The 24,493-nt window shown below is 38.5% G+C and overlaps 1 protein-coding gene and 1 long non-coding RNA gene across 8 annotated transcripts in view; one reads left to right on the plus strand and one right to left on the minus strand.

Moving 5' to 3' along the window:
* LOC147909275 (uncharacterized) overlaps positions 1–24,493 on the plus strand; it is a 308,493-nt gene that overhangs the window by 117,177 nt on the left and 166,823 nt on the right. The window lies entirely within an intron of this gene.
* Positions 1–24,493, minus strand: part of LOC105153914 (Transcriptional-regulating factor 1) — a 432,031-nt gene that overhangs the window by 111,116 nt on the left and 296,422 nt on the right. The gene's annotated exons all lie outside the window — the stretch shown is intronic.

A 24,493-nucleotide genomic window follows, 5' to 3' on the forward strand; every position in this document is an offset into this window, starting at 1 on the left:
CTGAAATCACAGATATAGAACCCGTTAAATTGTCGTAACGCCTCGACGTTCGACGAATCGAAAGACAAATCGATGTTACTCGACTAGTTGCGAATTGCCAGAGAGCAAGAGTCGTTTCCTCTCTGTGACGCTAGATCGCTTCCGAGCAGTCTCTCCTCTATCGTCGAGGACTGACGACTTTTTGCGGCGACGACGCTTCAGGTTCGCTCGTCCCGCAACGTTTCTTCCGTACCTCCGGACATCACCTCCTGTTTTCCTCCGCGTCGTCATGAGAGACGCGAGGTAGCGTCTACAAGACTTCGACGTATGGAAGATTGATTGCCTACCGTGTTCTTTTTGCGCGCGACCTGGGATATACTTAATGGTCGATTGGTCTGGTCGTCAACATCGATCGAGCACCGACTGTGTCGTGGAAGAAAGGATCTCGAGGTGGCTTCTCGCCAAGGACCACGTGGGTTTCCTTAACGAGAACCTTCCCTGTTTTGTTAAGGACTGTTTTGGAATCAAACAACATCATTCTTAAAAAATTACAGCGTATACATCAAAATCAATGATGTTAATACAATTTATGTTATAATAATGATTTTTATTTCTTTCCATTTAGAATACTTAATTAAAGAATATTGATAGGAACTTTGAAAAATTTGTAACGAATTGTAATGCATATAAATTTTTATATAACAAATACTGAAAAATTGTAATCGAAAAATTAAGTATATACGACAATATATTAAGCTCACAAAATCAGAATATTCTCTAATCCGCTTACTGAATATTCTCTGATACGCTTATTGAATATATCAAATAGGAATTTCTGTGTAATCGTTGTAATAGTGTTCCAATATCGAATAAATAACTATTAGTGAAAAAATAATTCCCCTTAATAACATTAGGTAGTAATCATTAATGTAGCCATTAATTTATTGCACGGTAAAGTTTACAATATGCAACAAAAACATGTAAACCAAAGAATAGAGATTATCTCTCAACCGCTTGTTATTTCGTTACTTCTGTTAAATTAATTATTAATCGATGCATGATTGGAAAATGTTTCCGACTAGCTCCCGATTAGAGAGAACAGCATCCGTCTGCAATTTACTTCCGCAACGGCGGGAATGCTTGTACGTCTCTACGGGTCGTCGTTACCGACGTGCAACATCTGCGATCATCGTTCTCCTCACCGTGCCTTGCTTCCTTGTGAGGCAGCTAATTAATTATTGTTTCAGAGCTGCCGCTACCGCAGCGGTGCTAGAAACTCCCGGTGCACTATTTGCACAGCGCGGACTGGAGGAAAGATGGGCTCGCTTAGTACAAAATTATGACTCATACAGTTGCGCGAAAGATGAAGGTTGACGTGCGATTTTTCCCTGCGCAATTTTCGTACGTCATGGGAAATCAACCGGAAGTGCATCTAAACAAGCCTTTTCTCATGTGCAAAATAATTATATTGCGCTATTTTTTCACGTCGAAATAATTATGCGAAAGAGTACGCACGGTAATCGGTTAAAGTACACGCATAAATCAAAAATTACACGTATAGTCGTGTGTAAAATTATAAAATTTATAAGGCATCCTTACAAATTTGTTTAATTTTAAATCTGTAGATCGAAATAAATACAACGAAGTTTATTAACGGCTTCAATCATTAATAAATTATCAATATTTAATGATTTACGCTTTCCTTTTGCTTTATAACTTTTTAGTAAACTTTTCACTAGTCTCCTGTTAGTGAATTTCGTTATTTGTTCTTGTTCTTTCATAATCGCAATTTGTCTTGTTTTGAAATACGTTCTTAATGGGTTTTTTTCTTCAAGTAAACCCATAAATATTCAATGGAGTTGATGCCAGAACTTTGTGGAGGCCAATTTATGACATTAAACCTATTTTTTAAACAATGTCATATACATGACATTTATAAATACAATTACGCAATAAATTGAAAAAAATATACATACATGTATCTCAACTAATTCCAAGAAATTACTAAAAGAAAAAGTAATTCGTCATTTTTTTAGAGAAATGCTAATCAATATGGTACTTAATAATTTTACAGCTCTAATTTTATACTTTCTGTCGAGTCTTTAGAAGAAAAATTGTAACAACACATCTTTTCTAAAAATGAGCCTCTCCTTTACTTATGTTGAAAGTAAATGGATAAACAGGCAGAAAAATCTATAAAAATAACGAAGTTACTCTAAACTGTATTTACACTTTGTGCAATATCATACCGATTATTGAACTTTTGCGGACAAACAAGATTTATCCCATCCTATTGATAAAACGGTAGCTTTCCCGGTTGGAAACCGGGCAGTTTGTATACACGGAACCCTTTACGTGGATGTTTCTCGCTCGTGAGTTTTGCAGCATCGCGTCGTACTTCGAAAATCAGCAGGCTGCGAGTAAACAAGTCTCTTTTCATCAACTTCGATGGATGAAGCGGCCGTATTTACCGGAAACTCATATAGTCGGCGACTAATGCAAACATCGAAAGTGCGCTTGTACGGCGAACTTTAATAATTTTGTTTCTGTAGGCTCTTCGAGCCTACTAGAAAAGGTGCGACGGCGACGCTGCGTCGCGACGTCTCGGTTGACCGTGTTCGCTCTTAATACATAGGTCCTTCTTCTCTTTCTCTTTTCTTCTCTTGCTTGGCACGGCAATTTAATAAATCAACGTGCCTGTCTTCGATAGATCAGCAACACCCACACACACATACACGGTCGAGTTTGATAAACGGCGGCTTCTCTCACGGCCGAATAATTTGCCGATCTCGATACGCAAGGCTCATCCGAATTCGGCTGCGATGCGGAATTTCAGGCTTCGCGACTGCGATTACGTTCGATAAATTCTTCATCGATTTCGTGGAGATCACGAGCGGAGCGAACGAGTGGTCCGTCGAATAAAGCGAGTGGAAGTTTGTTATCAGCAAAATCGCTCGTGCCCGTATAGATAGCATCGCTCTAAATCATTGTAGCTGGGCCAGTCCGCGCTTTCTCTTTTATGTGGATTTTCTGCAACGTGGACTGCAACCACAATGCGATCAATCAAATCCGTCAGAAAATCGTGACTCACGCTCAACCGAGAATTGGCGTTCCATCAGAGCAGTGCGTTCACAATGGTATCAAAAGATTAGATTGAAATGGTAATATGACGCATGTTACGGCTACCAAAAAAAGTCTCGTGTAATAAAAAAAAAACTTGTGTAAAATAAATATTTTCATTATAAAATGGTGTATGCGTTCTATATCAATTTTTCATCCCGGCGCTAATCGCCGTTGCCGACTACGAATTTCCAACTGTTATTCAATTACGGTGCTATATACAACAGTTAGCCCACAACGTATGCACGCTCATTGTGAACGCAAGGTGTGAGCCGCAACTTGGGATCCCACAGCATAGGGATGCGTTTGTAATTCCATTTACCACATAAGTGGATGGCGCAACGTGCAGATGGCATGCTTAATAAAGTGTACTTAACCGAGTCGAGGCTGAACCCCGTCTCGACCCGGCCTCGATTGCATTCGCGTTTCGTACCCCCTTCTCTCTCGTCCTTTTCAGCGGTATTAGAACGAATGTCTCAGAAGGTGGAGTACATTTCACCACGACAACTCGTCATAATTGCATTGCCAATTATGATAGATGTATGCGCACGTTAGACGTTTCTTGTTCAAACGTAGTTACGTTACAATCGAAATGAAATAGATATCGTTCATTTTTCTTTGCTAAAGTTATTCAACATCAAATGTGTCATAATTTTATGATTGATACGGTCATTAAAAATATTAAAAATTTTTAATTATCAACATAAATTAATAAATGAATTTATATATTATAGATTAATTAATTATTAATTTATATTGATAATGAATAAAAATTTCAAATATTTTTGCTAACCGCACAGATTAATATTTGTTAAACTCGATATTTCAGAGTAAATAAGAGTATAAATATATTTTATCAGCGACAAAAAATAGCGCTGTGCATTACAATATTTTCTAAAGATTAATTTTAAAACACTATTCAACGGATGCAAATCAATTGGCATGCTGTCTCTGAAAAACGAAAATTAGATAAAAGTAATTAGATCGTCTCCGTGGATCGCGTATGAAAACTAATACATAATTGCGTCTAACTTTCTGACTTTCTTGATTTGCCAATAACAACACATTTGCACAAATAACGAGAACACTTCGCAGCTGCGATTCGTCCAATTATACTCGAGTGATCGTCAATGATACTGCGCGCTACTGGAAGACGAACGTGGCCATGACTGTAAATAATTCCGCGGTCGATCATACTAGAAATACTAACAAACTCGCACGTGCGCTCGACATTCTTGGCGGCCTATCGGTGATCGTAAGATCATCGTGCCTCTGAATCCCTGCCAAATTGGCGACAGACAGAGTCTATCGTTCATAAATTCGTAAACATAATTTGGCAAAAGAATAGTACTTAGCTCTAAATCCTAAGAGACTCTACTGTTATATTTTTTTTTTTTCCAGAACTATGGTAAACTCTATGTGAAAGAAAATAACTGTCTTTCTGAAATACTCAAAATAAGAAAAACCGACTTGTGTAAAGATTAAGTTCACACACAGTTCATAAATTATTCATGAATTTATACACTTCGTAAGAGAGAACGAGAAAAATTAAAATTTAACATACAACATATTTATGTATTAGAAAAAGAAGATTGCAACTCTAAATATTAAAAAGGCAGAATATCGATACGTTTAACATCTCGTTATTTATTATTTTTATGCTCAGGAATTTCGTAAGATATAAATATAAATAATTAACGAACTAAATATATGAGACTTCAAAGCCAAAAATGGAAATCTCATGGATGTGCTATTACTTGAAGAAACGGCGTATCTACAAATGCGATTACGACCAAAAGCTCTCGCACACGGCCAAATGATTCCCTCTTCTCGAAATCCCACGGCTTAGAAAGTGGGAACAGGTCTGCTCTGCGAACGTGCATAATTGCACGTTCGGCGTTGATCACATCGGGGACACGTTCCGTATACAAACGCGCGGTGTCTAATAAGACAAAGCAGATCGTATGCATAAATCCCTGTGCAATTTTCCGCGACACGATGAAAAATTTACACTCAGCTGCTCGATGCAAAGACTGCGCGTTATTTCATATATGATACAAATTAGAGATAGTCAAATGATTTACAATTGAAATTACAAGAGAATATAATATAATACCATTACTAATGAAATAGACAATAATATCATTATCGAATGTCTATTTCATCCATATACTGCGTATATATTATAACAAATCTACCATTGTTAAAGTTATGCAGAATATCTGAGTCTAATTAATCCTAATCTTTTACATTTCACTGACAATACGCGTAATATGATAATCCCGAGATACACGTTTATTATCTGTAAAGTATATAACAGATACAATTAATCTTTAGAGGATCTATTTTTAAACGATGAGGGTCTATTTTTAAAGTCTTACAGTTTTTCTTAAAGTAAAATTTGTTATAATTAATTATTTTTCATTGTATTCTTGCCTTAAAATGTTTCAGCGCCATTAATTGCGTTCAGCAAAGAAAACTAATCATTTAGCGCTTAGTGATTCTTTAATACGATTGATTCCTACACTAGATTTTGCGAAGAACTAAAGGCAAGAACCAATCATATTAAAAAATCACTAAGCGCTAACTGATTAATTTTTTTCTGCTGAACGTAGCCACTATAATACCTTTCGCGCCCTTTAAGGATAATTAAAGTAAAGTTTTAGGCAATGCTACTGTCTATCGCGAGATTGTCAAAAAGTATCTTTAATAATTTTTCTCGTAAATTTGACATTTATTCCTCGTTCAATATCATTATTGCACGCTACTTGCGCACAGCGATTGGGCATAGATAACAGGAAGCTACACAGTATAAAGCACGATCTATATTCTACGACACGCATGGCTTCCCGGTGGTCCGATGGATCTATCGGGATTTACGTTCGTCCAACAATGAGGTTACCGGAAAGAGGGCTTACGTGGCGCCGGCGTGGCATTTCGAGAGATGGGACAGAACGAATACAACGTGTTCAAGGGAGTTGCGCACAATGAGATTGCAACGGAGATGACGAGCGACGTTGTAGAGAATAGGTAATCTCGACTGTCGTAATTACCAGACGCTGATAATACCTTGATTGGTAACGGGCATTAAAGGGTAGAATCTAATTATGCCGCGCTATCCTTGATCACTTGACGGACAACGATCTTCTCCTTCGAGTCCACGATGTAGACTTCGCAGCTCAAACCAGCGATCTGATGAGTCGAAGATTCAGTGTTATCACTAATAATCAATAATAAAACACTAATCCATCAATATAATTTCACGTTGAAGCTTGTAATTCACATGAAGTGACATCACACGGAAAAGACAGTTTAGTTGAAGTATCTAAAAATTTAACTAGATACAAATCTGAAAATAACTAACGCTGGACCATCAAAATAATAATGTAAAGCGCTCGAACTGAAATGTCGAAAGTTTTACTGGAATGTCAAAACTTTTTGCAGCACTGCTCATCGCACTTGAGATTCCTACGTAATTATTTTGATGGTCCAACGAAATTATTTTTCTGATCTGTATCTTAAATTGTTCTTTTCGCGCATAATTAAAAGGAAGTTTACTTTTGATCTCTACAAAGGGACATGATTTTTGCGCTTTTGTGTTTTATTAAATACATTATTTGTCTTCGCAAGTCGCAAATTTCGTGGCACTTACTACTTAAAATTTGAGGCAAAACGCAAATTATTGGACATAAACGGCTTGGTCGTTAGAGTGCGATGTAAATCTTATTTGCGACAGTTACAGAAGGATATATTGACGCACGAATGAACAAATGGCACATATTCGAAACTGCATCGGGGGCTGCCAATAACCCTCGCCGGCTGACGTTCTATGGTTAATTACCGTCCGAGCCACGCGAATACGAACTTCAAAGCCTCCCTTGCGTCACGGTTGATTCAGCGACCGAGTGTTTCCGGTCGCCTGCGAGCCGCGCGCAATGGGATTCGACTAATGAGTAATTGTATTTCGCTGCGCATGGCCATTTTCCGTGCTTTTACCGTATTAACGAGTTTTTACGAGATTACTGCATGGACACGGACGCAGTTTCGCCGACCAGTGCGTCATTGCAGTAGTGTGCCTTGATAACTGGCTGCGTATCAGAGGCTTTGTGATCCTCCGTGCTCGAAGGGAATTAAATTCTGCATTAGGGAGTTTTCGCGATAACCATGCACCGCGGTTACCAAGTATAAGCCGTCACAAAAATTTCCGTATCATGTATAGCGTTCGGAACATCGTAAAAATTCTACAAGTTATATTTCAGATTACATCGTAACTTTGGAATTCGATTCCTGGAGGGAGCTTTATAATGTACAATCATCATTGTTATAAAATTATATTTCAAAATTATAAACAAGTACTGTATCTGCGATTATTTCCATGATGACACAGCTATATTTTATACAGAAACAAGGCACGAAATATATTAGTTTGTAAATATTATCGTGCGGCACGACGTCCATTTTCCTTCGCGAATTGCGAGACCGTAACACTTTTATCGTCTCGTAGGTACGCTTGTGTTCTCAGGAAAAAATGCATCGGCAAGATAAAAATACACACCGCGATTCGAGAGAGCGGCGGAGGAGAAAAAAAGAAAGAAAAACGGAGAACGGAGTCGAGTAGCCGCGAGCCGGAATAGAAATTAAAAAATTGCGAGTACCGCTCCGGTCGGGCCAAGCCAGGGCGCGAGAAGTTACGGACGATTTTACGCGCGGGCGCGCATAAAATGTCGTATGCGCTTTTATGCAGGCCGACGCTGTAAAAGTCCGCAGTTAAGCTTAACGGTCGGGCAATGAAAACGATGCGTAAACCGGAAAGGGAGAAACGCGAGTCCGTTCGCCCCTCGGCCTCCTCCGAGGTCCCGGTCCCGGTCCCTTGACCCACATAGTCGTGCGAGCGTGCGCTCTGCATTCATTTCAGAAAAGTAGTTCATCGCGGAAATCATAAACTACCGTCGTGTATAAAAGCGTAACCGTCCGTCTCCACATAATCCACCGCGACCCGAGATTTTTATAGCTTAAGATACGGCCGCGCGCGCGAGCACTCAAGTATCCCTTAAGTATTCTTTCCGTTTTAATCCCACCGTCGAGATTTAACCAGGTGTAAGGGAAATGTCCCTTCGCGTTAAAAGGTACAGGATCTCGCAGGCTAAGATTTTCCTTCCACACCGGTTTTTCTTTTAAATCCACCAGTGCGTTTATTACCGTCATCTTAAAATTCACGTTAATCAAAAACAATTGATTTTTCCATTTTTATTTTATCAAAGACGAAAACTTGCTCGTTAATCAACTAATAATTCTCATTTATCTGATAATAATGTGTACTTAACAGAAATATCATAATATAACGTAAATAATGTCGTAATAATGTAAATTCTTAATATAATAATAAATGCAATTAAAATCAGTTTAGATATGAGTGAAAATTATTTCCTATCGTTCTTAATTCTTATGCCATATTTAATCTATCATCAAGATATGTGATATAATATATAGATAGACATATGTTATATGTAAATAATAACAGGCAGTAAAAAAATCTTTCTAAAACGATATTTATCACGATGACAGTGCAGGCTTACTTCTATGTCACTTACGATACATTTATGCAATTGAAAGGACGTAAAATATGCGTCGGTACACGTATGTCATGAAAGTGGAGTGCGAGTTCATTTAAAGTGGACCATTAGAACGCATTGCCGATGCTCTTTGTTCGCGTGGCACAATCACGTGTATTTAGAAGCGCGTATTTATATATAGTACATATAAATAAGTAGAAATAGGGTCGATTAGAGAATTATGAGGCACTTACTCGATATGAAATTTGATGCATAAAGATAAAACAAATTCTTAAGCGATCTCTAGACATTCAATATTATTGTATAATACAATAATTTTGTACAATACTTTTAATGTTCCATTTAAATGATTTAAACAATTCAAAACAAACAGTTTATAGGCTCAATATTACCTCCAGATGATCATTAATATTGTACAATATCAAATAGTGCAATAATATTAATTGTCTAAGGCTGCTTCAACTTTTGAATTTATATAGAAAATATTCTAAGATTTTTGTTTTTCCACGTTTTCGTACGTTGTGATTACGTTGCAAAAATAATTGAATAATAACGAAATAATGCGAATTAAATATATTTACGTGTTACGTAGACTAAAACACGACGTAAAATATGCGTACATTTAATGTCTAATTTCAATTTGCGTGTTTCAATTTCGTGTGTAGTGATGTGAAATTGACGAGCGAACATTGTTGATATAGTTTGACACGTACACGAGAGAAGCTAATATACCAGAAACATTTCCATCAACCGCAGCTATGTATCAAATCCACTAAAATCCTCGTTTAATATTCACAGGTCACATGTGCTCCATGCTAATCCCCCGGCCAAAGTTGCAACTTATTTTTTACTATCGCCATAATAAACTATGGGATTAAGGTTGCTTATAATTTTACGCGTGGTGTTCTATAGCGGTCTATTATCTCACGTTGATATTTTCGAAGGTACTCGGTGTACACTAGCGATGATACCGTCATATAACGCCCAGTACTCAGGATAATGCGGCATAAACGCATGCGCTCGATTGCGTGCGGTCGCATACAAGCCAGGAAGTGCATCGCGTCAGCATAAATTTTATGACCGAGCGGTCGAGCCTGGAAAATTGCTTGGACCATGCTAAGCTAAACCTGATTTTCCAAAGGAAACCACATTACTTCGATAGCATTGGCGCTTATTCTACAATACTAATTATTTATTTTTTTTATCTATTTATATTAGTTACATACCAACATGTGTCTCTCATTTTAGAACGTTTGATGAAAATCTCGATGCTTATCTCGACAAACAATAATTAAATTATATTGTACGATGTAAAACTATTCGAGATATTGCTAAATAGTTCTACATTTTTTCTGATATCCTCAATTTTAATTGTTCTCTTTAATGATTATCACAATTCTCTTTAATGATTAAATGAAAATTGATAATATTTCATATAGCCGTTAAATAAAAATATAAATACATTTTTTTAAATTATAAAACAATTTAAGTTAAGTATAATAATGTGTATAAATAACATTCATACATTTAACGAATTTACAAGCTAGGGGTGTCTTAAATACTCCGAGTAATAAAGTTATTATAATTTTAACAGTTTTAGATAAATTTTTAATTTTACCTAGAATTGATATCCAATTAAAAGGAATTAAAGATTGTTGTTAAATTATTTGTTTGTTAAAATTTTTAATGTAATCGTTTTAATATTTAATGTATTTCGAATGTATATTTTAATATTTGATGTAATTTGGAAATGTATATTTAATACTTTTCTACAGCAATATATTTCATTAATGATAACGAGATGTGATGGTAGGTATACTCAAAGCTGTTCGCTTATTGCCACATCGTTAAATTGTCGTTAGAAAGATAAACGTGCGAATGAAAAAGCGAATTGTACGTCCATCTCGCGTTCACCGTCGGGAATCAACATCCGGTCGATCATCATTGCAGCCTTGTGTTTGTAACGCACGCTATTGTTTTGGCTTTTCCTGGGTGTTGTCTGTACGAGAATCGTTAGTAGTATATACGTAATCGATTCGTGTAGAACGAACTTTTATCGTGCGAATGAACTGAGGTGTGTGTATTTTGTGTGTGTGTGTGTGTGTGTGTGTGACTCGGGTCGAAAATAAAAATTCATATTGCGAACAAAGCGTGGGTTGACACAATAAATATTTGAAAAAGATCGCGGCGATGGTTTCTAAATATTCTGAATAGAAATTGTGAACGCACTTTAAATAAATAAATTTCGAGAGCTGCAAAAATCTAGCATGTATCTGTTAAAGCAATTACACTTACCGATATAAGTCCTAGTTAAGAAAACATTAAAATTTGATATCGAATTCCTTCGGCCGAGGAAGATTTCGGTAAGATCAAGAATTTCGAATAGTATCGATGACAAGATGTCGCGGAACTCCGAGACTGACAATAACAAATTGTCTAACTCGCGCTCAAGTTTACGGTTCGGGGATGCAAAAGAGACAGCGTGGCAGAAATGTAGAGAGGCAGAGGGAAAGAGAGAAACATCCCAAATCGATATCGTAACGGCTGCAAACCGTAAACAGGGGCGGGAATCGTTAAATATTGAAATCCGAGCGAAGCGTAACGCGATATCGGACCAACGCGCTAGTACATCACTCATATCGATTAGCGGTTTTCCATTTTTAATGAAGAATTCGTTACACGTCGTATTGCGCAGCTCTCTCTCTCTCTCTCTCTCTCTTTCTCTCTCCCTTCATGTATCTACCTGTCTCTTTCCTCTCTGATCGTTTCCATTTCGTTAATTCTTGCAATTAGCGCAAGCACGGTCAAGTGACATCCCGAACGTCATTTAATTCACTCGCGCTTCTTCCGCGAGGAAACGTTTCTAACTTTCCGCACATTGAATCGGTCGAAATTGTCCGAAAATATATGCCCGACTGCCGCTTTTAATTACCGTGCTTATCGAGATTCGCGTGGAGTAGGCCGAATTTTGCGTAATTGCGTTCAGAGAACTTTTTAAATGAGTGTCAATTAGCGAGATCACATTCATTATAACGCAACGAATTATAACTTTTCAGATACATACATACAGAGAATGACATTCCGCCGGACGCGGACAATGAATATGTACGATTGACGATCTTTAATCGTCGTATCGGCGCTCCGTCACGATTTTCATTTCGACATCGCACTCGCGTCACGTTTCACGTCCGGTAAATGCACACGGCGCATGACTGTTCGGCATGGTTGAAAGGCAGATAATGGTCGGGGATCAACGCTGCCGACATGATCGACGTGTCCGAATAATTGACGTCCGCGATTATCAGTCCAATCGATGCCAGCCGAAAGTGTCTTTCGCCGACAAAGACACTTCCTCGACAAAGACACTTGTCCGTTTCTTCATTAGCCATAATCACTCCTAACGAGGATCGATATCGAGCAACAGGAACGAAAAAATGTCTTGTTTCTCCCTCGGTGACTTCCAAGTGTTTCGGAGCTTTTCTTTAATTGTCCAAAGTTTCGAGAAAGACGAAACTCTCAAAGTGTTCTTGATTCATCGTTCGACGCGTAAATACAGAGCCTTTTTATGAATCAATCGAGCGCAACTCTTTCTAAATTTATATTTATTACTTTTTAACGATATAAGTCACTTTTTTGTACGGGAATGTTAGAAAAAATAAATAAATAAAGCTCGATTGTGCGAAAGCAGAAAATATTCGTAGATTGAATAGAACGATAGAAGTGAGACAGGGAGAGCGTGTGTGATGCTGGACCAACCTGGAGAAGAAAGAACGAAAATATGACCAGAAAAAAGAAAGAAAATAAAACGTCGGGGTGCCGTCGCGATAACGCTGGCCAATAATGGGCGCAAAGCACCACCCGCAGTTAAAATCGCTCGAACTGCCTCCCTTCCTAACCTGCCTCTTCGTTAGATTTATCGCGGAGGGCTCAAAAAAGAAGCAGGAGAGGCACAGGATAAGGGGAGACGGACGGGGATGTATTCGCTCGATGATCCTCATGGAGGGTGTCTGTGCGACGGAACGGGAGGTTGGATGAGAGAGAGAGAGAGAGTGAGAGTGAACGAGAAAAAGAAAAAAAAAGAAGCGGTATTGCGGGGACCTGTATGAAGTGAGTAGCCCAATTTATAATATTTATCGCCGGTGACCGATAATGGAATTTCACCGACGTGACTTCGCGCAGTATCGACACTAAATCGTAAATCGGTACCACCCCAATATATAGTACTACTACCCCTACGGCAAAATCGTAATATTCGTCGTAAACGCACTCATCCATCCTCGTGAAGCGCATTCTTTTTGCCGGCCGCGGATATTATTGCGGATACATATAAAAGAGAACATATGAAATTGATACACATCACTATAAATATTCCTTTAATCGCAAATTCTGTAGACAATGTCAAGTCAATAGTTTTTCAACAAAAATGTCAATAGAAATTGATATTTACCATTTGTAGATGCAGTAATTTTCGATATTATACGACTTCCATGCAGTTCAAATTACAATCCCATCTATAAATAAAGTTTTGTGATGTTTATACCCTTAGCTCGTAAATTTTATAGCACCCGTGTAAATGTGCATGTCTAGATATATTCGCTTATGCTCGTGCATGTAACGCATTCTATTACAAATCCCGATCGGCGCTGTAATACGATCTGCATATGTATTTGCGATGTCCGCTCTCGAAGCCGCGTTCGTCGATAAATCGAGCTGCAAACTGTGCGGAAGGGCATTCGATTTGCTAATTAACCCTCTTCAATTTTGTCCCAAATATTGACCCGAGTTCACGCTATTGTTGGCTCGGTTAGAAACTACGAAATCGGAAACTACGGCCGACATTGGCACACGCACGTTCGAAATTGCGAGTTCGACTCGTATAATTAATCCATTTTCATCACTTACGAAAATTGTTTGCTTGCCGAGTTGTTTACACGTCGAAATTAAGTTTGTTTGCGAGCGAATAGCTACTAATAACGACCACACGTCGCAAGCACGGACGACAAACATCTGTCACTCAATTATGCAATCTCTGTATCTTCCGCAAGAAATACTTATAAACGGTCGCTTCTCGTATCTGGATGGGATTCGAATAAATTTGAGAAATCTCATCTGAAATCGTCGTACAAAATTTTCCAACCTTGTTTTACCGTGGATAAACAAATATTCTCCCGCAATTATATTTTTGTCTGAAATAATAGAACATTATAGAAAACTTTAAAAGAGAAGAAACTGGGAGATATTTTTGTATGGAAGAAGTAAACTTGGAATTGCGATAATAGCGTGTTCTTGGAGTCCTGACAAAAGTAGAGCGATATTGCTACAACAGCTACTACAGTAGTTGCCGTCAACTTTCGTTGTTATTCATCACAATCCCTCTAGACAAAGGAGGATAAAACACCAAGTACAAAACACTGCAAAAGGATGATTCTGATGCTCGATGCGCTCGTGTTGCATGTAAGGATAACCGAGCCCATGGTATTATTACCTCTCAGCTGCTTTCGGAATTTGCTTCACGAGAGAGGGATTGTTTAAGATTCTCGTAGAAACGCACACGTGGCTGTATTGTGCATAGTCGAACGCGGCGTACGACATAGGTATAGACACACCCGGTAGGACGCAAGCAGCCAAGGCGAATTTCTCGATAACCCAAGTTATTAACTCATAAAGGCCCCCAAGTTAAGGTAGGTAGGGCTAGGGGATGAAGCATCCCCCGCTATTATCGCGAATTTACATGCCCGGGTGGTAAGGACGAAGGAGACGAGGGCACGAGATGCCCGAATCTCCTCTCCCTCCTTCCTTATTCCCTCTCATCCTACGGAGGATCTACCCTCGATCCCTCGTGCCTACCCTCCGCTCGGTTTCATCGGCAATAAAAGCTTACGCTATAACGCATAATGGTTTAATTAAGAAGTTGTCGCACCGACATTCTCGGGATACCGTGAGAAGACGGCGACACCTCGAATGCCCGAGTCGATTTCCCGTTCGATTCGTTCGTCATCCCCAAATAGAATCGCGATGATATCCGTGTGGCTAATTAAAACAAGTGCTGCTCTCGTTTATCTGTATTCTTTACTGAAAGTAATAAATTTAAATATAAATGCTACGTGCTAATAGAAATTTGAACGTATAATATATCTAAAATGTTAAAATAAAACAATTATTATACGTATTTATTGTTGACAAGGCAACCAATTATTCCATATAAAAAACATAGATAAAAAAATATATTGCACAGCAGTTCAAATGTAAAAAATTGCTATCGATAAGAATATAAATTTTCAATATTGTAATAAATGAGCCAAGCAAGAATTTAGCGCTAATAAATATTCATATATTTCTCTCTTACATAAATAAAAATTAATTAAATGTTGACCAAGTTCAAACGACTCGCACTAGGCCTGCAATTAAAACTATTTAGTTTTAATTAGCGTTTCACTGACGATGACTTAATGCGAGGTCGAAGCGTTCGAATTTGTTCAATATTTAATTAATTTTTATTTATGTGAGAAAAATATATGAGTATTTATTAGTGCTACATTCTTGATTGCCTCATTTTCCTATTTATTGCAGTATTGGAAATTTTAATTTTGATTTAATTGAGCCTTTGTAGATACTTGCTTTTTAAGAATATAAATTCTTTACATAACGAATGAATTATTGTACGATTAATTAATTGTAATTACGCGTATAGATGACTGGAAATTTCGTGAGCGAAACTGCTCACTTGAAAACGCAAATTAAAAATTGACCTTTAATAAATATCATTTATAAGTTATTGCATCACTCTTCATCATTTATGAAAGATTATATGATTTCATACGGACAATTTCATTCTTCCACGCAGCCAATATAGAGAGACGAGAGGGATACTGAAAGGCAAGGGGCGAAGTCCGCTGAGATGTGAAATGGGTTTAATTAATCTTCGCCTAATTGTGTCAGACGCGCGGCGACGACGGCGGTGGCTCCGAGATTCCCAGGAACGTATTAATTTATGCCGCCGAATTATGCAGCCCTCGCAGGTGAACGCTTCCGCCTTTCAGGACTTCTCATAATTCAGTCGCAAGAGTAGTCTTGTTGAAGGGAGCTAATCACGAAATCTCAGAATCGTCCCGAATCTGTGCAACCCGTTTGCGTTAATTCTATTAAAGATAAATTTTTTAGAGATAAATTTTTAAAGCGTACTGCTAAATTCATAATATTAAATTATATCCAATTTGAATTATTTTTAATCATTTCTATAGATCGCCACTTCAATATGCCTCTAATTTAATTAAAATAATAAAGTTAAACAATTTAACTAAAAAAATATATTTAACTCAAATTTAGTTCGTTATCTATTAAATACATACGTTAACATCAATATTATTTATTTTGAAACCAACTACAGAAATAGATTGGTTTACATTTTGAAATAGAAACCACTTATTGCTTTTTATCAAGTTATCTGGAGAAATGATTTTTTTTATAACTTGCAAAAAGATTAATACCGTTACGTACTTTATATTCGTACAAATTATATCTAAAAATCGTTTTATCGTAGATATAATCTGTATGAGCATAAAACACATAAGAGCATTAATCTTTTTGCAAGTTGTAAAAAAAGTCATTTTTCCAGCTGGCTTGATAAAAAACAACGGGTGCTTTCTATGTCAAATCGATTACATTACATAAATGCTTTTGGTTCTCTCCTATATGTACGATTTGTTGGTTTCCATTAAACCTTAATTAAGCAACTAGTGCCACCAGCGCGTAATTGAATGGATTAGCTGCCGATCCGCGCAATGCTGATATGAAATTATAGTTAGCAGAGCGATCTAAAGATTAACCAAGAATAAGCGATTTATAATGAGTGCATCACGTTTCTTAATATTTCTATCAATAGACCTGTCAAACAGACACATTTCCGTTAAATTGCTTCGGATCAAACCAAACGATTCTCAGCAAATCATCATTAAAATGTGATTATCAAACTCCGCAATTCTCACTTTTCGCCTTGGATAGTCAAAGCCGCAGATTCCAGATATGAATATCCGTTCCAATGAACGCGTAAGAATATTCCCGCGAAGCTCACCGATCTAATCGCGTTACTGCATTCTACTCGCAGAACGGTTTTATTATTGAACATCCAGTCTTCCTTTATAAAGAACCAGGCTAGAATATCCTTTCCTTATAACCTGCCCTGCATAATTTAGAATCTCGTGCGAGCAGTATTCTCGTGAAAATATACCACATCCACAGCATGGTTCCCGATTAAGTAACACGCATCGTCGCACAAACTTATCTCGCGTGCAGCGCAACGTAAGATCGTAAAAAAATTTTTTACGTTCGCGGTTTCATGGCGCCGAGAACTGGCCGAGGAAAAGGATGCAACTTGATGCATCGAAAGCCGCGTTCTCGTTAAGGAGACAGAGGAGATGATATGCGGTTGTGTGAAAGAGCGAGAGAGAGGGGGGGGGGGGAGATTCGCGAGCGTATTTCGCGTTGATTCGCCGGTGCTCTGCGCGTTGCCCGTAAACTCCGGGCCCTTATCAAGGGGCCGGTGTGCAAGTGGGAGATAGTAAGCAGCACGTCAAAGAGAATAAGGGATCGATACTCGATAGCCCCCTTTGTTGGAGGATTAGCCCGCGGCTTTCCACACGGACGAAGGGAAGGAGAGCAGAGCTCTCCCTCTCTTACGAGAGAAAGGAAGACAAGGGCTGCACAATCTACACGGGAGAGATCCTTACATTGTTCAATCCAAACATAATCGATACGCTCGCAGAGCCATGAAATAACCCGCTACAGCCATTTCCTAACGGTAAAGCGGAACCGCACGGAACGTCGAAAAACAAAGTTCTCGTTATGAGCCGGATAAGTCCGGTTTCGTTATAGGTTTTAAGAGAAATGAAATTGCTCATTGCAAATTATACACTGATGCGCAACATAAATTTTTCGTTGTGTATGTCTGACGGGTACTTGGTAAAAAAAAAAAAATATATCAAGTTAAAAATAGGAAACGATATTTTTCGAGCGCACAACGAACAAAAGCATCCCAAGTAATTTTAATAACCGCTTATATAATACACGAATGAGATTCTATTTTACGTTACATTGCCTGGCTTCGGCCGATGTAATTATTTTAATTGAGTATTACCCGTGAAATGATATACAACTGTTAATGCATCAAAGCGAAGAATTAATTCAAGTAATTAAGCCGATACGCACGCTGCAATAATCGAATATTCATAAATAGAATCAGGGGCAACATACATATTACGATACCTAAATCAATTATCGTAAAAACGCTTTTATAATTGACTTTTATTGTCCACTTACTGCATGCCACAATGCAAAATGCATTTGTTTGCTTTCAGCCGTTCAATTATCAATCATAATCCCGCTCAAATATATATTTATGCCATGTTTCATCTTTCTGTCAATTTCAATAAAAAATTATTTTATTGCCTTTAAGGATCCAAACATTCGCTCGTAGAGATATCGTTCGTCATCGTAACTCTAAAAAAAGTTCTCTTCTTAAGAGAAAACCGCACGGTAGACTTCGCAATGTAGTAACTCGGAGAAGTAAATAAACAGCGTCGGATTTGGCAAGAATGGACAAACTTGGATATAATTTTCAGAAAGATGGAGATCCACATGATACGCTTATTGAACTCTGGTAAGAGATTCGTCTGACTAACGCGTGGATATACACGAGATTCACATTGGCCGACTGCTCCGTCTTCTCTATTCCGCGAGGATTGTGTTTTATAGATGGATTACGGAGATTTACGCTGGTCCAGACGGACAGGATTCGGTTTTTACATCCGCGTCTCGTTTCCGATGTATGCTCCCAGCAAATCGATTTCGCTTCTTATTATTCTGACTATTCTCCGAATCATGCTCGATCATATCAAACCTGAAGCTTATTTTTAAGCAAAATGTCTGCTTACGATAAATGAATATTTATTCAATAAAAAAAATTACATTTATTCAAATTAAAGGTTTTTGTGCAAATAAATATTTATTAATTAATTTATGCTTAGTAGATGTTTATATGTAAAACTATTCAAACGAATATTTATTAAAATTTACTATTTTCTTTCAGTATTTTCTTACGTAAGAATAACAACAAGAGTTGAGATAAACTACAATCGTAGCCAAATAAAGTAAATAAAGTAAAGTAATTATTCTCGTAAAATTATCCCATTTACGATACTGTAATATGTTGTTCCATTCTATTACATAACTATTATTTTTATTACTTTTATCATTTTTAAAGCATTTTTTAATGTAATGTGTGACTCCTCAAAGACTTCTATATGTTTCCAATGCCCTCGAGATCGGCTATACTATGCAACGATCACGGCGACGTAACCGCAGCAACGTTAAACTCCATTGGAAATGCACATAGATCGAGTAAACTCCTAATTACAGTTGGAGATTCGCGTCTCGCTTTGTGTGTATGTGTATATATGTATGTCTCTGCGATCTTTGGGAGAAGCCCGAGTCCCAAATGCGCGGTTCGATCGATCATTTTCGACTCAGGAAGTTCGAGTGCTCTCGCAGTTTCGAGCTAGATTAACGAGTTTCCTCAAAGCGGTTGTCGACGAAGAGAGAGAGAGAGAGAGAGAGAGAAAGAGAAACGAGAGACGATGACGACGAGAATGCGAAAAGCGACTTTGTGGTGACGCAGATATAGATCGAGATTCCAGAGCATAACAAAGCTGAAGGAAACGATCGTTAAATCCGTCTGTAATTTCGCTTGAGGGCCACTTTTTGATCAGAGGAAAAACTCGCTGCGGGGATAAATCGTTTCCATCAATTTCGACATGCTTTGCGCGCGTCGAGAAAGAATGAGGTCGAAATGAATCACGAGATAAAGCAAATGTAACCAAAACTAACGCGATGCAAGACTAAGACAAACCACAGTTGAACATTAAGATTAATATAGTTAAAATAATGTTTTTCTACTACAGTAAAACAGCATGAATGCACGCAAGGAAGGAGGGCAGAAGAGGACACTTGCCTCCCCTTAAATTTTAGCAAGTAAAAACAATTATGAAAATCATTTTACAACGAACAATTAAACCCTCATGCATGTTGTATATATTATTTGTAAGAGTTGTTATTCAGCAAATAATTTCTCGGTGCGAAATTAGCTTCGCTCCACGAAGTGAGCTTTAGCGCTCAAAAAGCGTTCATCAAAACGCGCGCGATTACGATTGTCTCTGTAAGCTGGATTGTTTTCCAACAGGAGAAACGCGCGTGATCGCCATCGTCCACTGTACCAGTGCGTGCGGCGATACGGCATTGCGTCGCATTCCGAAAATTGCAGTCCTGTAGAGTGTAGGAATTTCCCGGTACTTCGGTGCACTTGACAACGGTGTAACAAATCCCGTGGAAATTCTACCGGACACGACAATACGTTTTATCATTGTACGACGGAGGATGAGCAACGAACTTTCATAGCGTCATGTGTAACACCGGCGGTAAAGACTGCAGAAACTTGCTTCCTTCGTTGTTGAGAGCACCCGATGGTAGGGGTTCCGTAGGGAAACTACTTTGGGCACAACTACTCCACTTTATTACTACGCGCTTCACTTCTACTTCACTACCGTGTTCGCGGCTTTATAGTGTCTTCGTCCGTCGTTGCTATCCCGAAACTTTCCTCGAAACGCGCACAGAGCTTGACGCGCGCTGCGCGCTCATGTCGAAGCTACGAACTAATGTCTAATTTATCATCGTTTCCCCGACATCATCGTCGACATACGAGGGTTGTTGATAAAAGGAGTTTAATGAATATACTATTTTACAGCGCAATCGCACGGCTTACCACTTGTTGCTAGACGACGTCGACGATGATGATTAGCGACGTGGCGGTGTCTTTTCAAGCGTGCACAAAGCACTGATAATTTCTCACCGCATATCGGAAATTATGGCTCTTTAGCTTCATTAACTGCGTAGTCATATAGCAAATAAATTAATCAGAATTTGTTTCTTCTCTCGTTACCAAACACGTTATAATATATAGATATAGCTTTTCCTCATAAAATATTTTAAAATATACACACAGAAATAATTTTATAACATGATATAATAGCTTCAAAAAAATTATGTAAAAAATGCATTTTATATACAGTTAGCGTTACAAGAGCGTTCTCTGAAAGAAACTGAATGAAATATTCAAAAAAAAATTGAAGTTATATTTTAAAAGTACATTACATTCACTAAAACGTATTTACTTATAGTATGGCGTTCAATCACTATTAGTATCAATTATAGCTTGTCGTCATGCTTTCCGACATATTTTTTACGAGATTTTTACAAATGTGAAAATGACATCAATCAATAGATTAATCTTCCTAATCTCTAAACGCAAATTCAATAGAAAATATCTATAATGATGAAGATAAAGCTTTGAGAAACATGAATATTTACTTTGAAGAAATTATCTTGGCACATTCGAAAGAGTCGGAGATGTAAAACTCTGATCAAAAATATCGTGGGGAAGTATATTTCCATAAGATATAATCGATAATAATGATGACTGGATGTCATATTAATTAAGTAAATGCATTTTACCAATATACTTACCAATATACTTTTAAAATATAACTTCAATTTTTAATATATACTCAGAGAATTCCTGATGACGCTTTTGTGACAATATATCTTAAATTAAAAAAGTAAACAATAAATTCCATTAAATTTTCCATTTTTTAGAGTAAAACAAATCTATTATCTAGATACGAAAAATGTTTTTTTAATATAGTAATACGTAATTAATATAGGTCATCCTAACAAGTATGAAAATAACGTTTCACTTTTATTAAACTCTTAGCAAAATAAACATTACGAAGTTTGGAAAATTCGTTCGAGCTGTTTTCGAAGATCGATGATTGCGAACGATCGATATCGTTTGCGAATTGTATGCTGTACAACCACAAAGTGCAATCAACTGGAACGTTTCAAATTTATGTTCGTAAATATTTACGCAATACATCGATTATTGATCGCGAAAGGGAAGCGCAATTACCCAAAAAGCTATTTCAAAGAGAACCGCGAACCAGCATTCGCTACTCGAGGTCGATAAAAAAGTGCAACTTCAACCTGTTTGCACACATTTGCTATTTTAATTTATCTTTGTTAATATCGCGAGACAGAACAGATATCGGATCGAAAATACAAGAGTGATTTTATGCGGAAACGGATTTTCTCGCAAAGCGCAGCGCCGCCGGAACTCGATCCGCGAGGTTGAGTATCGGTGAGGAATCGGCTCTTTGTCGATTGCTGCTCTGCCGTTGGCCGCCGGTACCATCGGTGTCAGAGGCCGGAAATGGTTTTTCGTGCTCGTCCCTCTTGGTCCCCGCGTCGTCGAAAGTCAAGAGAGTAAATATATGCCCGCAAGACTAGCCTGGTTTTGTCTGTGTCTCTGTGTGCGATAGCGTATATCTGTGGGGGATCGCGTATATATTTTTGCGCATGTATGCGTGTCGCGTCTGTGAATCCAGCCAGGGACGCTCACCGCTCTGGAGGCGGTGGTGGCTGCCCCTGCACTTGGCGTGAAAGGCCGTTAGCATAGGAATGGTTCGCCCTCTCTCGAGTGGAGTGGAGTGGTCCATTGTCGGGTCAGCCGTTCGGTGGAAGTGCCATCGGGGACTCTAAGTGTCGTATATACCGCGAAAGAACACCCAACACGCACAGCTACCGCCGCCGTTGCTGCCGTCGACTGGGGGGATATCGAGAGCGCGGACAACAATGGAAGGATGCCACAGTGTGTCCCGGTCTTTCGCGGGTTTCTCGTTGTTACGCCACGCCGTTCCCCATTGTCCAGGTTACTGTTTGCGCGTCGAAGGTCCGATGTGATGCACCTCCGCGTCATCGAAAGCACGTTGACTCTTTTCACGTTAACAATATGAGTCAAGATGAGTATCGACGCGAGAGCTTACGGTGCGGAAAAGTTCGCGTGGATAATGGCCTGCCTGGTGTATCAGCCAGCATGATACGTGAATTAGCGAGGGATCTTCAAAGCGATCTTCTGGCGATTGCATCTTGGTGGGAGATTTAAAACAGCCGAAAACTCATAAAACGCAAGTAAAGTGATGAATGACTGTTTGGTGATATTAAAGATTCTTGACAAACTTCGAAGATAATGCGAGTATACGTCACTTATACAAACTTTCTTGTGTCGAAAATTTATTCTGATCCTTTCTACATCAGAAAGATTGAAATTTAGCCTTTCCAAACTATCTTTCATACTAAATACATGCTCTACATTGATAAAAAGACGTCAGTAGTATGTTTGACGTTATACCGCTAATACATTTGACGTCAGTTTATTATCAAGACTTACCGACGAGCACAATGAAATCGATATTCAATATAAAAGTATCTTATTACGTTCATCGGAGAAGAGAATAAAACGTTCATTCCTTGCTTCAAGGATATCTGTCTAGATATACGTCGTTCGAAAAGAAGCCGTGTTGTCAGGCTTGATGCAATTGTAGCAGATTTAGTGCAATTGTAGTACATATTTCTAACTATATAGGCACCTTGGTACTACTTTGCAGAAGAGAGTAAGCAAATGAAAGAAATAACAATTGTTGATACCTCTGATATCAATTTGTCTGCTATTTTTGCTACTTAGTTGTATAATTTGTTCTTTGATTTTAGTAATACTGATCAGAAGTGTTCAAGACCGAGCATGGCACGACTAACGTTTATGACACGCTAATTTCACGCGGACCGCGTTTCGACGGTCCTGTTCGCAGAAATTCCTTGCCGGGAAATAATAAAACACCCGTTCATACCCTCTTCCCCACCCCTTTTTTTCGCTGTGCCGCAAACACGGGAGATAAAGCAATAAAATTATGGAGCAGAGCCAAGCGCGAAACCGCGCGCGACGTTTCCGTCGACTGTCTCTCTCTTTTTCTCTCTCTCTCTCTTTCACTCTTCTCTTTTTTTTCTCTCTCTCTCTCTCTCTCTCTCTCTCTCTCTCTCTCTCCGTCCTTCTTCGTATCTCCTCTATCCTTTCGCTCGACTGCCCCGTGTTCCACACGCTACATTTTATACACAACATACCGGCGTGTGGCTTTATTGCCGAGTAATTTCGGGAAGTAAGCCAACGCGGAGAATTACGCGGCTCTCACGTTTCAGCTATTAATTCACTTTATCGCGGAAGAATTTTCATAGAAAAAAGAACGCACGTACAATCTGAGCGACACTCTGCGCGTTATTTGCGTAGTTCTGCGAAGATTTCAGGAAATATAGTTTAAATTAATTTTTTTCGTACGATTGAAAAGACACGGGGTCGCCATAAATCATTCACGTCGGATCTAGGTGGAAAAATCACAATTCTCAATAGAGTTGAGAAAATGTATTACAATTCGTGTTTCCTTAACGGTCAACTTCCACCCTACTTTCGCAGACCACGAATACTTCTTTTTAGTCTGCAAAAGCGAAGTTTTCATCGACAAGCGAAATCTATTGTACCGCACGCCGATGACAGTTGAGTGTAAAAGACAGTTGAGGAGAAAACGTGCTTCCACATGCAACCGTGTATACGGGATAAGAAAGTACACCAAACTACATCCGAACTTCCCGTGTGTCTTCTGCGCGAACAAGCCTTCGTCAGTCCTCGAATTTGCCTATCGATCACTTCATTTACACGGCCGTCTCGCTCTTCCATCACTACTTCTATATTGTATTGTCGCTAGCTTCGTGGAATCTTCCATGTCTACCGAGTAAATAAGGGAGAAAAGCGAGAATCTTGAAATGGATTTATATGGAAAACCATGAAATCGAGAGAGATCCTTACAAAACAAATTTGTTCGGGAAGGAAA

Source organism: Acromyrmex echinatior, chromosome 6, assembly GCF_024713525.1.
Source record: "Acromyrmex echinatior isolate Ae372 chromosome 6, ASM2471352v2, whole genome shotgun sequence".
Classification (NCBI taxonomy): Eukaryota; Metazoa; Arthropoda; class Insecta; order Hymenoptera; family Formicidae; genus Acromyrmex; species Acromyrmex echinatior.